General features: G+C 48.5%; 1 protein-coding gene across 4 annotated transcripts in view; it reads right to left on the bottom strand.

Moving 5' to 3' along the window:
- Positions 1–16,267, bottom strand: part of SLC8A3 (solute carrier family 8 member A3) — a 124,813-nt gene extending 108,546 nt beyond the window's left edge. For all 4 annotated transcript variants that reach the window (XM_054567347.1, XM_054567350.1, XM_054567349.1 and 1 more), the window contains exon 1: positions 16,110–16,267. The gene's annotated coding sequence lies outside the window, so the exon portion shown is untranslated. The remainder of the gene's footprint in view (positions 1–16,109) is intronic.
- Positions 16,268–16,809: the final 542 nt, after the last annotated feature.

Below are 16,809 nucleotides of genomic sequence, written 5' to 3'. Positions count from 1 at the left end.
AAGACTGTCTATTTTGTTTACCATGGTATTCTAAGTGGTTCATTAGTGGCTGTTTAGTAAAGGGACGTTTTGGGAATAAATATATGTAGTCACTAAGGTAGCTTCCTCAGCGTTATGAACTTGAATTGTGCCCCCCACCACCTGCCAAATCCCTGTGTTGTACAGCCCTCCTGTGACTGTACAGTAACATGGGCTTTAAGAGGTAATTAAGGTTTAATGAGGTCATAGGGTAGGGTCTTAACCTGATAGGATTGGTGACCTCATAAAGAGAAAGAGAGAGAGAGAGATCTCTAACATGTGAGGACATAGCAAGAAAGTGGCCATCTGCAAGCCAGAAGGAGAGCTCTTGCCAGAAACCAAACTGGCCCGCACCTTGATCTTGGACAGCCTAGCCTCCAGAGCTGTGAGGAAATTAATTTCTATTGTTTAAGCCACCCAGTCCATGGTATTTTGTTACGGCAGCCTGAATCAACTTATATACTCCAACATCAGCCTTCTTTAAAGCCATTTTATGATCTCAATTGTAGCCATTTACTTGAGAAATAGAATATATAGATTGCATGAACAAATCCTCACTTGATTTTAGAGTCTATTAGGACATCTTTAAATTCCCAAGGCTTGTACTCAAAGAGAAATTTCCTTCAGGGCACAGTACGCCTTGGTGCATACTGTAATCTTGAAGGCCTTACCCCCAAAAGGCTCTGTGGATTAACCTGGTTTCATATTCCACAGAATGGCAGCCAAGTGCTGAGGCCCACATTCCCCATTAGTCCAGGAACTAGGGGGTCATCACAGCAGGTGCTTGGGGCTTTGACCTCATTCAGAAGAGAAAAGGTTACAAGGATGACCATGGAAGAGGAGGGCGGATGAAGGTGTTCAGCATCCATATTCAAAAACTGAAAAAGCTCTTTTCTGTGTGCATAATCTGTGATGCATACAGAGACCCCATTCACAGGTTTGGCAATCACCCATCCTGGAGAAATGTAGGTAGAGAAGGTTCTTGGCACCCTGCCTTGACCTCTGAAAACCCCACACTTTGTGGATTCTGATGAGCCCCATGCAGGAGGAGACAGAAGGTGGGCACAGCTGGAGCAGCTCTTTGATCAAGAGCCAATGAGGTGACAGGAAGTGGCAGCTATGTAGGCCAGCCAACCCCAAGAAGGTAGGCTCTTCTACAGGTTAGGGGAGCGAGCTGGCCTTCTGCAGTCAAAGGAAATGGGACACTGAGGCAGTCACGTTATCCTGACTAGTGGAGATAGGGACTCCTCCTTCTCTCACCCAGCAGGAGAATCAGGGAGATCACAGTCTTTGTTCTCCTTGGTCTTAGGGACACCTGTGGCAATAGGTTTTTATGGGAAATAAACTACCACGGGCTCAGAATCAGAGGCCCGTGTAGAAAGACTTTTCCCTGAGAAAACAAATGAACTGAAGGAAAGGATGAAAGAAAACAAGGCAAGAAAGGAGGCTAGTTAGTAAAATGCCTGCACCAAGTTCTTGGAATTAAAGATGGAAAATGACTTGTAATTCCCAGTTGTTCTTTCCAGCCCTGCCAGGAAATGGTTTCTGCCTGAGATTTGAGAGGAAGATGACCAAGCCAATGGTAATTTTTTGTGCTTCAGACAGCAGCTGAGACAGATCCCTACATCCTGGGGATCCACCCCAGCCCCTTAGAGACCTAAATGGTTCCAGAAGGCTCTTAGTCCTAAAGTACACTCAGGTATACGACTCAGCTTGAGATCCCTCAAGAACCACCCCCAAATAATGAAGATATTAATAACGGTAATGAACACTTAACCCTGCTTATTGTGTGATAATGCTAAGTATTTTTTCAGTTAATCTTCATAACAATCCTATGAGATCAGTACTATTTTTATCCCTATTTTATGTTTTAGGAAACTGAGTCTTGGTTAAGCCATTTACTCAAAGTATAAAGCAAGGAAATAGTACAGCCAGAACTTACACACAGGTAACACACATTTTGTGGTTTTAACCACTCCATTTTACCAAAATGTCCCACTTTGTTATAGAACATACATGACCCCCAATCAGCTTCCAGCCCCCTCGGGACTCAGAAGCAGTATGACCGCCCCACACACCCTAACATTTGGTACACGTGCCTAGTCCCCAGGCTTATGGGGTTGTGGGGGGTAGGGGGGTCCTTGTCGCCCAACACAGTCTCCCACACAAATGTACTGCTTCCATCAGTTCATTTTCACAAAATTTAACAAAAGCTCGTGATTTGCCAGGCCTGGTACTAGAGGCGGGTAGGCGAAATGAAACAGAAGACGCGGGGTTTGCTTTCAAAGGTACAATCTAGCAAGGACGGATAGCTGCACAAATAGGCACTTTTACTATAATAAGTTAAGGTAGGGGCAGAATGCTGTGAGAATACAGACAGGCCACAGAGTCAGTGTGGGCAGCCAGGGTGGCGTTCTGAAGGAGGTGATCCTTGAAATGAGTCTTCAAGCATGAGTGAGCTCTAGTCAAAAAAAATAAATAAAAGTGAGAAGGGCATTTGAGTCAAAGAGAACAGCCTAAGCAAAGACGCGAAGACAGAGAAAAGCATGCTGTGTGCATGGGATTACACGGAACTCAGTGTGAAGCGGGAGGGGCAGAAGATGAGCGTGCCCCAGACTGGACACACAGGGAAGGCTGAGTTTATGGTGTCTTCTCTGCCAGGCTGAGGAGATGGTATTGTAGCCTAAGGGCAGTGACAACCCAATGATAGGATTTTAAACAGGAGAATGACATGGTCTCATTTGTCATTCAGAAAAACCAATTCAGTGAAAGGGTTTAGGATGGCTTAAGACGGACAAGGCCCCGAGCAGGAAGATGAGTTAGAAATCTATTGGAAACAGAACAGATACAGATAAAGAGGGAGGGCCTAGGGTATATTCTGCAGATGATGACCCTGTGTCTCCATGTCACATTCCTCTACCTCCGTTGAACGGATGCCCAGACTCAGCCCACAGCCTCTTGCATCTCTTTCCTGGATTATTTTTCTAGCACCCCCAGGGCCATCTACAAGGTGTCTGTGTCCTCGGCAGTGGCTCCTGACATCTTTTAATATCACCGGCAAATTTAATTAAAGTCACTGTTCCTCTGCTCTTCCAGATCATTAATAAAACAGTGCCACCAGGCCAGACTGAGCAAATTCTCCCTCTGCTACGCCCTCCACATTCTCCAATGGGGACGCTGCTCTGGGCCTGTCACCAGCCTGTGTAGAGTCGTCCTGCTCTGCTTCTAAATCTGGGCCCCTGAACAGGCATCACAGCCAATTTACATTAAAATTTTAAGTGCAGCCAGGCTGCACTGGATCCAATGTGTCACTCGAGTCCAAGAGCACTACATCTTCCCCTGCACTTCCTCTGCCTACTGGGGATGGGAGTCAGTGCGGAGTCCTCTCTGTGGCAACGAACCCTCCACCCCGCTCCACTCAGAAACACAGGAACTAAATTCCCTGAACTTCCAAGAGTAGGAAATATGTGACCCCAGTTGCTTAGGTAGTTTGAGTGTCACAACTGGAGGAAAACACAACAAGGTATTTTGCGCATCGTCTCTTTGAATCTTCGTAGTAAAGGAAGTACTATTATCACCATGCCCGTTTTACTGATAAGCAAATTTGAGCTCATATAGATTAATTTGCCCAAGATCATAGTTAGTGAGCAGAAAAATAAGCATTTGAATCCTGGAAGCCTGACTCTAGAGGACATGGTGTGAACCGCTGTTCCCCAGGTTTGGGGGCCCCTTTGAGCAAGGCCCTAAGGAGGGCAGGGTTTGTCTTTCTGGATGTGGAGGCCTCACCACAAGCTTGGAGGCTCTACATACTTCTGGAAGCACAGAGTAGCGGTAAAGGCCCAAACGGGAAAGCAGGAGGAAAGAACTTTCTTCCCAGCTGTGCCTCAACAAGCTGTGAGACTTTGAAGAGTCAGTGAACCTCTCAGGGCATTATCTTCCCAACCAGAAAATTCAAGTACGGTTGGAGGATCTCAGTGGTTCCATTAAGACAAAGATATTTGGATTGCAGGCAGCCTGTCTTTCAAAAGGCAAAGAAGTGAAGGGACACAGTTGAGTTAAATTGGGCCCGAATAACATGAGAGCCGGGCACAGACTTGAGACCCCGAACAGACCTCAGTGGATGAGCGAGTAAGTTAAGGGAGGGTGGTAGGAAAACGGAGCCCAAGAGAAAGTCAAGGAGAGCCAACATTTTGAATTTACCAAAAGCTCCTTAGATCAAATCCATTTTTTGAACTGCTCTTTGAATGCCCATTTTGGGCCAAGCACTGGGCTAGCAATTGGGAGTACAGCCCTGAACGAGCTACACCATATCCCCAACCTTAGTTTGCCGTCTGACGAGGGACGGAGACAAACAAGTAATTATGGAAATAATGGATGACAATGATGTCATGGGAAGTAATATCTGTTTCTTGTTCTGCTTTAAGCTCTCAGGTTGGTCGCTGCACAGCTCCCCACACCACGTGGGCAGTGGCTGCAGTGCAGCGAGGCTTTGTAACACAGTCCTGCAGTGGCACATGATACAGTGTTTTACTGTTCTTGCTTCTCCAATCTCATGCAATTGTCATATTTTGCCTCCCCTGAAGGCCCTCAAGCCCTTAGTGGCATCCAAACTGTGAGATAACTCCATGGAACCCCGCTGACACTTGCCCAGGCACTTCCGCCCATGAAGAGGAAGCCCCCGAACGGTCTGGGTGCCAGCAGGCCTCATTCTCCTCATGCTCTACGTGAACCAAGGACTCTAAAAATGACAACGACAATAAGCACATCTATGCATTCAGTACCTCCTCTGTGGCTGGCACTGCATTAGGCACTTTCACCGCTGTTATTTAATACCGAAGGACCCCAAAATGAGACAGGTATTGTTTTATGTTTTAGAAATGAGAAAGCTTGGGCTCAAAGACGAATGATCCACTGAAGGTCCAGTAGCTGAGCAAGGGACACAGCTGAGTTATGAAACTTGGTATGTCAAATACCAAAGTCTGTTTTTTAACCCCAGGTGGTAGAAGGGATGGTGCAATAACAGGGTGGTCAAGGACCTAGGGCCCCAGAAACTTCTACCTGCTCTGGGAAGCCTTCCCTGACAGTGTCCTCTTCCTCCCCTTGCCAAATGAGTCATTTATTCCCAGTATCTCTAGCACTTGGATCACCACTGAAGCATGTCACACTGACCTGGGCATACCTGTTCATATATCTATATCGTCTACACTCCCTGTAAACTCCCTGAGGGATTTTTACTCAATATAAGGACTTTATTTGAGAGGCAGGGACAAAACGTGGTCTCACTCAGTGGAAATCTATTGATAGGGCTCAGAGGTAAGACGTGACTTCTGATATCCCCTCTGCCTCTAAATTTCTATGACTCAAAGCCTTGTTGAGTCTATGATTCTAAGGTTTACCTTTACCAGACTCTGTGAGAGCCAGAGGATTTTGCCCTCTGCAAGTCCTTGACAGATCGAGGGAGTCACAAACAATGACTGCATGGGCCAGAGAGAGAGGAAAAGGAAGGGCTTTGCCCACTTAATTTAAGTTCTGCTTCTCCCACTGCTGGAGCTATATCTGCATTTAAGTCATCCCCAAGGTGGAGGCACTAGTGGAAGCAGGACCACAAGCTAGAGAGGGTTGTGCATTAGAATAACTTTGGAGCTCTAAAAAATAGAGACATCTGGATCCTGCTGCAGACTGAAGTTCTGGACTCTCTGGGAGTGGAGATTTGATATTTAGGGATTTTTTTTTAAGTTCCTTAGTTGATTTTGAGGTACAGCCAAAGTGGAGAATGCTGGGAGAGAAGACAGGAATATAGTCTAACTATGACATTTGCACCTCAGGGATTCCAACAACTAAGGCCTTTCCTTAGGCAAGGAGAAGAACTCTAAGTGCACCATGAGCTGATTCACAAGTGGGTACCACAATGGCTTCCTAAACATCGGACAAACATCCCGCCCTCTTGCACTACCACTACTTTCCTACTTGGCCAAGAACAGTCAGCATCAACTCCCGACCCCCATAAGTATGTTTTCTCTTTGTCTCTCCCAAAACACTTTTACTAAGAAAATGTGAAAGATCCAGAGATCCCTTTTCTTCATGGGAAAATGATGCTATTCACCCCTTTTCAGCAAGACATGTTTCTAGTTGTTTCCCCTTTCAGTGACGCTAGCTTAAATTGACTTGTCCAAACTTTTCCTCAGGAACTCTTTGTTCATTAATTTGGTCATTTATTTATTCATGTGTGCATGCATGCATTTGCATGAAACCAAGTCTACATGTTGTAGGTTGACTTCCACTAAAATTATGGTGAAAAAATTTACTCTGATTTTTGCACAACTCATTTTTTTGCACCCTCCAAAAAATACAATAGAAGTTCCTGGGGGTTAGAAATGTTTTATCTGTTTGGTATTTCTGTATCCCCAGTGCCTGCATCAGTGCCTGGCATATAGCAGCTGCTCACTATATATTTATTGAATGAATACACATATTGACTAAATGTGCAAAAATAGGAGCCATAATATCCAGCAATATCTACCACTCTTGGAACATCCCATCCATCAGGGAAGCCAGGAGAAAGGTTTTTCAAATTTGAGTTATATGAACAAGCTATAACTCCCCTTTAGGAACACACTTCACTGGAGAACAGTGACAGAAAAACCAAACAATTACAACAACGCAAGTGCAACAGTTGGGAGCATCTACAATGGGTCAAGATGCACAGAGGAAAGAAGATCTAATGTTGCCTGAGGTTGTCAGGGCCGGTTTCATTAACCAGGCAACCTTAGATCTAGGATTTGGAGAATAAACAGGAGTTAACTGGGTCGATGCCAGTGCATCTCAAACAAAGGTAAAAGAAAGCCAACCCTGAAGAGGATGGCAGCCTGAACAAGCAGGGTTTGTTTAAAAAAGGGTGAGTAGTGTGGTGGAAGGACAGGGCACTTGAGAAAAGCTGCAAAGATCAGTGGGAACTAGCTCATAAAAAGGCCTTAAAAACCCAGCCAAGGATTTGGGGCATTATCTTGGAAGCAATAAGGAACCACTGAAAGTTTTTTAATCGTAGGAGGAACAAGGTCAATGTTTTTCCTTAGAATAGCACACCTAGAAGGATGACAACGTGGAAAGTGGTAGGTGAACAAAAGTGGGCAAGACAAGGAGGCAGGAAGACTAGTTTGGAGTCTCTCATGGCATTTGAGAGAAATGTGACCAGACCCTAGGCAGAGGCAGAGAGAACAGGCTTCCTGAGGAAGGTGTGGATTCAAGAGTGCTTTCAAAAATAGTCAATACATTTTGGAGACCACCTGAAAACAGAAGATCATGGTGGAAGAGTAATAAAGAGGCATAGCAAGGACCAAACTCCACTGGGTGCCTTCTTCATCCCACCGGCCCTGCAAAGTTCCTCCTGATTCCGGCATCTCTAGGTCCAAAGAAATGGAAGCTGAAGGAACCAACACAAAATCTCTGAACTTACATACATGCTTAGCTTCAGGGATGTCCTATGGCTGTGAAACAAACGAGGCCACTGAGAGTTCTGGGCTCTCCAGGAAGAGAGCAGGAAGGCCCTGGACTTCAACCAAGGCACCAGAGTGCTCCTCAGTTTTGGTCGATGTAGTAACTGCTGATTCAATAGTCCAGATGGTGATAAGCTCTGGAGATGCAGTGAAGAAGCAGGTCTGGTCCCTGCTATGGAGAAGTGCATACAAAGGTACACAAGATCAGTATCTAAATGGAAGCAAAGGGTTTTGGGAATCGCGAACACTGACTGAGAGCATCACAGAGGTGGTAGGTTGGATTTCTCTGTCTGTTCCAAAGGAGAAAGCAGTTTCACATGGAAGAAAATGAACTGATGGCACGCACTGCCCCTGTGAAATACAGCTACCTAAAAAAAAAAATAAAAAGCATTTTTAAAAGCTCCAAAATATTGAGATGAACTCAGATCCTAGAGTGACTGCAAGGAAGTCTGATTCTGCTCCTTGATTCATTTGCTATGTGCCCATCACAGTTGTAGGTTTGTGAGGATCATTTCTGCCTGGACGTGTTAAAGTTGCTGAGTGACTGAGAGCCAAATATGTGTCACACTCCGTTCTAACTCCTGGAGATTCACTATCCTATCTCACGCCTGGACGACGGCAATAGCTGCCAATCTTGCTCCATCTCTTGCAGTCTACTTTCCACAAAACAGCCAAAAACGTCTTTTTTTAAATGTAAATCAGATAAATCATGCCATTCTTTGAAAATTTCTCTTCTTGCAGAAACTCCCGTGTCCCCCCGACCCCGCACCCCCTTACTGACTCCTAACTCACTGCCTTTAACTCCCACCACTTTGTTTTGCTGGCTCCGTACCCCACTCCAACTAAGGTGGAATTCTCAGAATTTCTCGAACACACCAAGCCCACACCTGCCCTAGGACCTGGGCATTTACTGTTCCCTCTGCTTGGAACCCCCCTATCCAAAAGGTCCCCATTGATCGCTTTTTAAATTTCATTAGAATCTCAGATGTCCCTTTCTCAGATCTTCCCCACTCACCTTATCTAAAGGCGATCCTATCCCTGCTCCCCAACACTGACACATCGCTTTTCATTTCCTTGATAGCACATATCACTTGCTGAAATCATCGCTGATTTATTTGTTCACTGGTTTATCACAGAATATAAACCCCATGATAGCAGGAAACTTGTCCCTTCTGTTCGCCACAGTATGACTGGAGCCTGGCAGAGTGAGTGCCGTATTTGTTGAATGGATCAACTCTAAGTCGCCAGGATTAAATGGTGGACAGGTGCACCTGTGAAGGGAGACGTCAAACTCACTGGGAAGCCTTAGGGTAGAAAGGTAAATGGTTAAAGCCAGACCTCAGAGAGCAGGAGGTGTTGTTCACTCACAAAAACCAACAGGACCACGAAGAGTTTGGACAGCAACTGTGAGGCCGTTTCTATACACAATTCCTTCTCTCCACCACAGCCATCCCATGGACGCCGTACTTTTTCTCTACAGTGCATGGCATAATGATAACCAACATTCATAATGTATCATTTTTAAGCAATACTATGAGCCAACAGTTTACAAAGACCTTCTCACTCACATGATTTCACCTAAGCCTTCTTGTAAGGATATTTGTACAGATGAAGAAACCATAGCTCAGTTAATTGCCAGGAGTTTCCATGCCAATAAATAACGGAGCCAGAACTAAAATTTGCTCTCCTGGCTGCCAGAGGTCTCCTTCCACCAGGCCTGAAGGAGTGTCATGTCAGCAAGGACCAACCGAAAACATCCCCTGTCGCTGAAAGGAAATGGGGCTGGGTCAGGGGAGTGAGAAACCCAGGGAAACCTGAGGGGGGCGCTGTTCCTGCCGCTGCCTGTTCCCTGGAGGGAAGCACCAGGGCCCTATCTTTCGGGGTTACCCACCCATCAGGGGAAAACTGGTGATGAGCCACCATTGTGTTCCCTTTCCTCAGCTCGTTCTCCAGGATCCTGCTTTATTTTAATGTCATTTAATTTCTCCTAATTGTTAAATGTTGAAATATGGAATTCACTCATATCACTGCCTGAATGAAGAACAAACGGATTCTGGCAAGCAAGCAGTCAAAGTCACTTCCCTGACACATGGCTAGGGGATTTTCGGGTACAATCAACTCTGGGGGTGCTCTGGGCCCCCCTTTCACAAGAGCGTGTTAGGAGCCGACGCCTAGGGCTCACAGTACATCTTGCTGCTGACTCTGCTGCTGTGCTCGCTCCCCGCTCCTCCCATGATTCCCCTCTAAGTTGACTCCCCAGTTAATTCCTGGGGAGGCGCTGAAAGGCACAGGCTCCGAATGATTCTTCCAGTCTCACAAGAAAGGAAGTACGGTGGTATGGTAGGCAGTGGGCAGAGCCTCTGGAAAGCCACTGAACAGACTGATTCCACATAGACTTTACACAGAGGCTTCGTGGCTCTAAACGCATCCTTCCTGGATGGAGAGGGAATAGCAGAAGCTCAGAAGTTGATATAAGACTGGCTAGTCCTTGGGGGCCTACAGGACTACTAGTCACTCTGTGAGTGCCGAGAGTGTTGCAGTGGGAGGTGACCCCACACAGAAGTACCAACCCAGGGCCATCAGGGCACACAACCAACTCAGGGCGCCTCGCTGGCCAGACATCCAGATAGTCAATTTGGCTGGCCATGTTGACCACTGGGAACCCGACACGGTTAACAGATACACTGGGGGCTTCAAATTGCAGATAGAAGGTTCTGAAACAAAAGCGTCACCAGCACCAAAAGTATCCTTAGCAGGAGGCAACATACAGGGTGTGGAACAAGACTCACAGTACAGAATTGTCCAGCCAGAGAGGTAACTTAAAAGTCAACACATCCAACATAACCATTTTTAAGGATAGGAATGCAAAGCCCAGAGAGCAGAAGTGGGCCTTGCCTGGGGTTGTCAGAAGTCACAAGGACCAAATCATAATCTTACCACGAGACAGTGCTGCTACTATTACACTTCGTTGCCTGGACTTGGTTTGATTTTTGACTCCCCCACTGGCTACTTTTGTGATCAATGGCATAGACCCCTCCCCCTGCCTTGCTTGACCTTGTTTCACCTGCCTCAAAAGCAAGGCAGGTTACTTGTTTATTCACTCCTTTATTTTTCATTGAATGCTCACTGTGTTACCTGTATCATGCAACAGGGAGGAGGAGAAAGAAAAAACATTCAGTCCAGGAGGGGCGGTAAGCCACAATAGCAAAACAAACAAACAAAACCCTCCCCCACATTTCAGTAAATGTAAGGGTCTCAGAAAAAAAGATGCTGTGTTATCAAAATTTAGAGGAAGGAACTACTTATGCATAAGGGCTTCCCATCAGGAACAGGCATTTGAATTGGACATTAAAGAACAAGTACGATTCTCAGTGAAAGGTAAGCCGTGAACAAAGGCACAGAAGGGAACAGGACAAGTTTTCCTCGGTGCCCACGTGGAAACTGTAAACCATGATTAGGCCTGGGGTGGTGCACAGAGGGCTTCCAATACGAGGAGTGGGGGCTGCTGCAGATAAAGGGGAGCCCCGTCAAGGTGTTTTTGTTTTGTTTTGTGTTTTGTAGGAAAATTACAAGCCTAGAAGGGTGTTTTAGGAGAGGAATCCTGTAACAGGTGTTAAAATGAATTGGAGGGGGAGGTTGAAGCTGGGAAGATGTCAGAGAGCTATTTTTGTAGTATAGTAGTAACTACTTTATACCAGTGTGGTAAAGATTGAATGGGAAAATCAGTGAGAAGCACTTTGCAACAGAGTAGCTAACAGGTGGCACAGTGCTGGCTACTTCAATAACAATAATTATTATTATCTTCATTATTACGTAAGAGGTTATCAAATCTGTACTTAGGTTGTAGTAGTATGGATAGAAAAGAAGGGAGTGGACTTAAACATTAGCAATACTCGGGGGACAAAGGGGAGGAGTCAAAGATAAACTTGAGCATTTTAAGCCATAGTGACTAGAGATTGGCCGGTGCCATCAATAGAAAGAGGGAAGTCAGAAGGAGCAGCTCCTTAAAACTGTGATAATGTCAGTTGAGCAAGAATTGGACTTCAAGAGCTGACCATATAGCCTATTGGAGAAATGGTGCAAGTGGCTGGAAACAAGACTTCTAAGATGTCGGTACTTCTAAGAGGAAGGAGAGGATGTTGGAAAGGAAATGGAAGAGGGGTCACCTAGAAAATGAGTGGGGCCCGGAGTGTTCTGTGTGGTAGCAGCCAAGAGGGGAAAGTTTGAAGAGCTAATGATCAATCTTATCTGATGGGGGTGGGAGAGAGGGGGAGGATAGATACATAGATAGATAGATTGATAGATAACCAGGAATAAGTTGCTCTATCTGGGGGAATAGGAGGTCCTTTATGGATGAGAGTTCGGCAAAGGTAGAGAAAAGAATGAGTGATGAGAAAAGACAGAAAAATGATTATTATAAAATTGCAAGAGCTTGTTGAAAGCAAGATGGGAAGAGAGCATGATGTGGGTGGAACTGGACCCGTGGTGTTGATTTTAGGATGGGGTTTGTTGAGCATGCTTACAGTTAGAGGGAGGGATCAAATGTCGAGGGAGAAAGAGCCAGGGGGCAAGGTGGTGATGGCCGGGCTGGGGCGGGTCCTGGGCACCATGCAGGAAGGGAAGGGAGACGAGTGACGGGGCGGAGGTGGAGCAAAGTAGGGAGATCAGGGCGCAAAGGAAGAATATCAACCAAGCTCACACTGTTTGGCTTCATTCTCCGGGACGAACATAACAGTGCGTGACTTTAAGGTCCTCTCTTCTCAAGTGACTTGGAAACTCCCACATGAAAGCCAGGGCAGGATTACAGTTTCCAATCGCACTTCCGGATTCCCCACATGACCCATCCATACAACCAGGAAAGCACTATTTGTCCCTCCAAATACCAATGCGGTCCATGCTACTCGGCCCATTCCAAATTATTCATATATCCAGGATGAAACAGAGCTGTTTTCTCAGTAGACCCGACTCTGTATACCATATCTGAATACTCTTGATTCTGGGATTAGCCTTTATTCATTCTTCATCTTATCAAAACATATACATGTACATACATATGTGATTCTTGCTATCTCTATGTCTTGCTCGGTAGTCTCTATGGACATAAATATGGATTTAAACACTTCTTACCCTTCCAGACTCCTTCCTGGGACCTGCCCCAGGCCCCCCGAGATCTCATATCTTTCAGGGTCCTCCTTGCACTGCAGCTCAGAGGCCAGGAAGTGTGTTTTATACCTGCAGAAGTCGCTTTTTCTTTCCCCTGAGGTGCCCTGCCCACGGCTGAGTTTAAAGTGCCCATTCAAAACACAGACAACCAAATGTAAACCCATCTCATTAGGGAAAAAAAGAGTGGAACTTCTTCCTAGAAGGCCAGCTCTGATTTACATGCTGAAACAGAAAGAGAAGGCCCTACCCTCCTTCACAGGCCACCAGGACAACGGTAACACCACGGTTCCCACCACAGCCCCCTAACGCCCTGCCTCCCTCTCTCCCCCACATCCCAGTCTCCATCCACATACTCTCTAAAATGCACACCTGCCCCTGCACTTCAGTACTAAAAACCTTCCTAATCTCCCCCAGGAAACTCAGTGGAAATCCTTAGCATAGAGTACAAGCCCTTCAAGGTTTGGCCCCTAAGAGTTTCTCTAAACCCGCCTCCCCGAATTTTAGTCTCTGTCTTCCGTCATTTGGAAGAGCTCTCATCCACTTTAGGCCTTTGCATACTGACCCCTTCCCTCTTGTAACACTTTCTCCCCCCTCCCACCCCTTCCTTGCTTTCATCAATGGCAACTCCTACCCATCGTTTCTGAGATTAGCTGTCCCTAGAAGTCCTCCTTAAGCCACGGTAGAGAGGCGATCCTCCTATACGCTTCCACTGCACCCAGGATTTACCCTCCGGTGAAAAGAATCACTTTGGATGGATGGTAATTGTTTGCTTGCTAGTTGGTCATCCCTGCTGGAATGAATGTGTTTTTATGAGGAAAGAAACCATTCTCTTTTATTTGCCTCTGTACCTTGCAAATGCCTGGCAGAATAAGTTGTCGTTGAATATTTATTAAATAAATAACCGACTGATTGGATAAATAAATGAATGCTTTTTCTTTTGGAGTCTTAACGTATTTCTGAACCTTACCCAATATTTGAACTTCAAGGCAAAGCAACCAGGCTTGAGTGAAAAGGGAGTTATCCTCTTTTTATCTGACCTTGGCAGCTTGAAGAGAAGCCAAGATGTGAGACACAGTCCCCCAAATCCAGATCGTGGGCAATTCAGACCAGGGAACAATGCCCACCATGACTATCCATGGACAATACCAGCAGCAATGCCTAGGGACTATACAAGGGAGCACCTTGCACAAGGAAGGGCAGGGCTAGGGAAAGAGCACACGGCCTCAGCCCAGCCCAAGGAGGAGCCTAGTGGAAGGAAATGTTTTCACAGGGTCAATTTGGTAACGCTGTTCTCCCTTCTCTGAACAGAAGGCTGTGGGGGGCAGTGCAAGAGATGCCAAAGTGGAGCTCAGAGGAGCGTGAGCAGAGAGGAGATGTAACTTGTCTCTGCGAGTCCACTTATTTAATAAAACATGTCGTGAGTGCCTGTTCTGGGCTAGGCACAGGGCTAGGCCCTGGGGATACAATGCGAATAAATTCACCAGCTATCTTTCCTCCCTTCATGCCGCTCACTGTCTAGAAGTGTAACTGGCATTATTCAATCACATTAATAAATTTAACGCACATCTTTAAATTGCTTTGAAATAACAGGGTCAGGTTATGGGTGTATAAAATAAGGGGACTATCCTAGTCAGAGAAGGTACGGAAGGCTTCCTTGAGGAAGTAACCAAGGGAGCAAGAGCTGAAGGGTGACCAGGAGGAGGACACTAGACACAGATGAGGGGAGGGATCGGTAGTGTGGGAAGAACAATAAAGTGCTCCAGGCAGAGGAAACCGCATCAGCACCCTTCTCATCTGCGTTCAGTTCAAGAACCACTTCAACCAAGTTCAGCTGTGTAGGTTCCATCTGCTTCTTCTCAACCCAGTATCTATATTCTATTTCAATAAAAATGAGGCCACTGAGTGGAATTTTGTGTGGGAAATGAAGACTGCCATGAGGGGCTGGGTGATCAGTCCCACATCCAGGCACCCAGGCTCCGGATCATCAACCGTCCTCGTTTGAAGAACCGCAGGGCATGAAGGGGCAAGTTCCTCTCCAACTTGGACCCAGCGCGGCAGGCAGAAGGGCCAGTGAGAGGCCAAGCGGCCATACCGAGTGAACTGATCCCCCTATTTCAGGAAGGGCATGGCGCAGCAGCTATATTTGAAAATCGAGGTAAACAAGAGCTCAGATCAAGTGGATGGGGCACAACAGCTGTGGAAGATTAATCACACGCGGCTGCGAGTCCCCAGGTCGCCGGGGGCCCGAGGCTCCCTTCTCGGTGCCCCGGCCGCAAGCCGGATGTGTCCCTGTAAACCGCCCACAGCTCCCTCCTCTCGGGGTGTTTCTCGACCACCCAGGCGCTCCACGCCTCGCTCCCAGGCGCGGCCTGCGTTTCTGAAAAACTGTCACCAATTTCAATCTTTCTGCCCAGGAGCCAGAAACAACAAACACTCTGGGTTCGTTTTCTAATCGGCAGAATAGAGAGAAATGGGGGAGGCGGGCAGCGAACGGGTAAATTTATGGCACTGCATTAAAGGCGTTTGCTCTATTTAACCACACCCCCCCCCCTCCACGGTTAAAAATAAAACACAGTGAGTAAAGACGAAAAGCTTCTTTTTTCCCCCCTGGATCAAATGGCTTTCTTTATCTTCTCCAGTGGCTCGGGTTCTCGAGCCAGGTCCGGCAGGGTCTGCAGGAGCGCGAGCCTCTGAAAGAGGGCGTGTGTGTGCGTGCGTGCATGTGTGTGTGCGGTGTTGGAGGGGACGCGGCGCGGGTGGGGGTAGGTACACACTTTGCTTCTCTCCACCTGGCCCGGGACCGCCCCAGACCACCGCCGTCTGGAGAGCACCGCGCACGAGAAACCCTCCTCCTCCCCGCCCCTCGGCCGCCGCGGGCGGGGGCGCTGGGGTTGCAGCTCGCGACCCGTGGCGGCCGAGTCCGGACCTGGGGTGCGCGCGTGCCTGGGTGCACGCGGGCGCGCGCCGCCTGAATTAACGCGCCCCCTCCCAGCCCCCACACCCGGTGGGCACGCTCATCCCCGAGAGCGCAACACGCCCTGGCAAGGCCGGCACACACATGCACCCAGCACACGACGCAGCAGTCCGCCTCCCCAATGCGCACCCGCCACTAACCCGACTGCACACACAAGCCCAGGCGTTTCTTTCTGCGCCCCCCACCCCCTTGCTAGACACTCACTCTGCCAGAATGCCCCCCCTCCCCGCAACACCGCATACACAACGTACACTTTCCGGGGCACCCTCCCCCCATCTCTTCAGGCGCTAAGCCCTCAGGAAGGCAGTTCATCGGAATGATCTTAAGAAATAACTTAATTAACACCATTATTCACAAGCAGGAACCCTCTTGGGGACACCCCCAAACGCCCCAACCTCGCCTTCCGTGCTTCGGCCTCCCGCTGAGGGGGGAAGGGCGGGAGGCTCACCCCCATTACTCACCGTTTCCTCTAGGTCTCTCGAGCAGAGTGGGCAAATGAAGGAGTGAAGAGGATGTGCGATGCCCCCGCCGCCCGGCGCCTCACCGGCCGCCGAGGCTCATCGCCCCCGCGGGCTGCCCGCCGGCCGCAGCCGCGTCCGGGGCATGTCAGTTCGCCGCCGCCGCCGCCGCCCGCCGGCCGGGGCTCGTGGGCTCGCAGCTTTCAGGGAGCTGCAGGGCAGCGCATCTGGGGCGGGAGGGCCGGGGCCGGGGCGGGGGGGCGTGGGAAGAGGTCCCTAGGGGCCGACTTCAGGAGCAGGGGAAACCCGCCCAAAGACCCCCGGAAATCCCCGACCCGGGGCGCGGGCTCGGGACGAAGCCCCGGAGAGGCCCGGAGTCCCGGCCACCGGCAGCGGGGGGATCCCTGCCGGGAGGGGCAGGAGGGCGAGCAGCCCGGTGCGTCCGGATGGCTCCGAGGGACCCCGGCTTGCCGTCGCGTTGCCGGGGCTTTCCCGGGGCTGGGAGAGCGCCGGCTCTCCGCCTCGCACGCCGTCACCGCGGGCGACGTCTCGGCCTCGCCACGCGCGGAGGGGACGCGCGGAGGGGCTGGTCTCTGGGCGAGCCGAGAGCTTTGCCCGCTAAGCTGCAGCTAGAAACCAAATCAAAAAGCCAATCTCCAAGCCTCCAAACCGAACGTCACCCTATCAGCTGAGAGAGAGCGCT

Source organism: Pteronotus mesoamericanus, unplaced genomic scaffold, assembly GCF_021234165.1.
Source record: "Pteronotus mesoamericanus isolate MK-2021 breed Mesoamerican mustached bat unplaced genomic scaffold, CSHL_Meso_final contig_182, whole genome shotgun sequence".
NCBI classification, from domain to species: Eukaryota; Metazoa; Chordata; class Mammalia; order Chiroptera; family Mormoopidae; genus Pteronotus; species Pteronotus mesoamericanus.
Note: the sequence above shows the minus strand (reverse complement) of the source record. Positions and strands in the feature narration are given on the sequence as shown.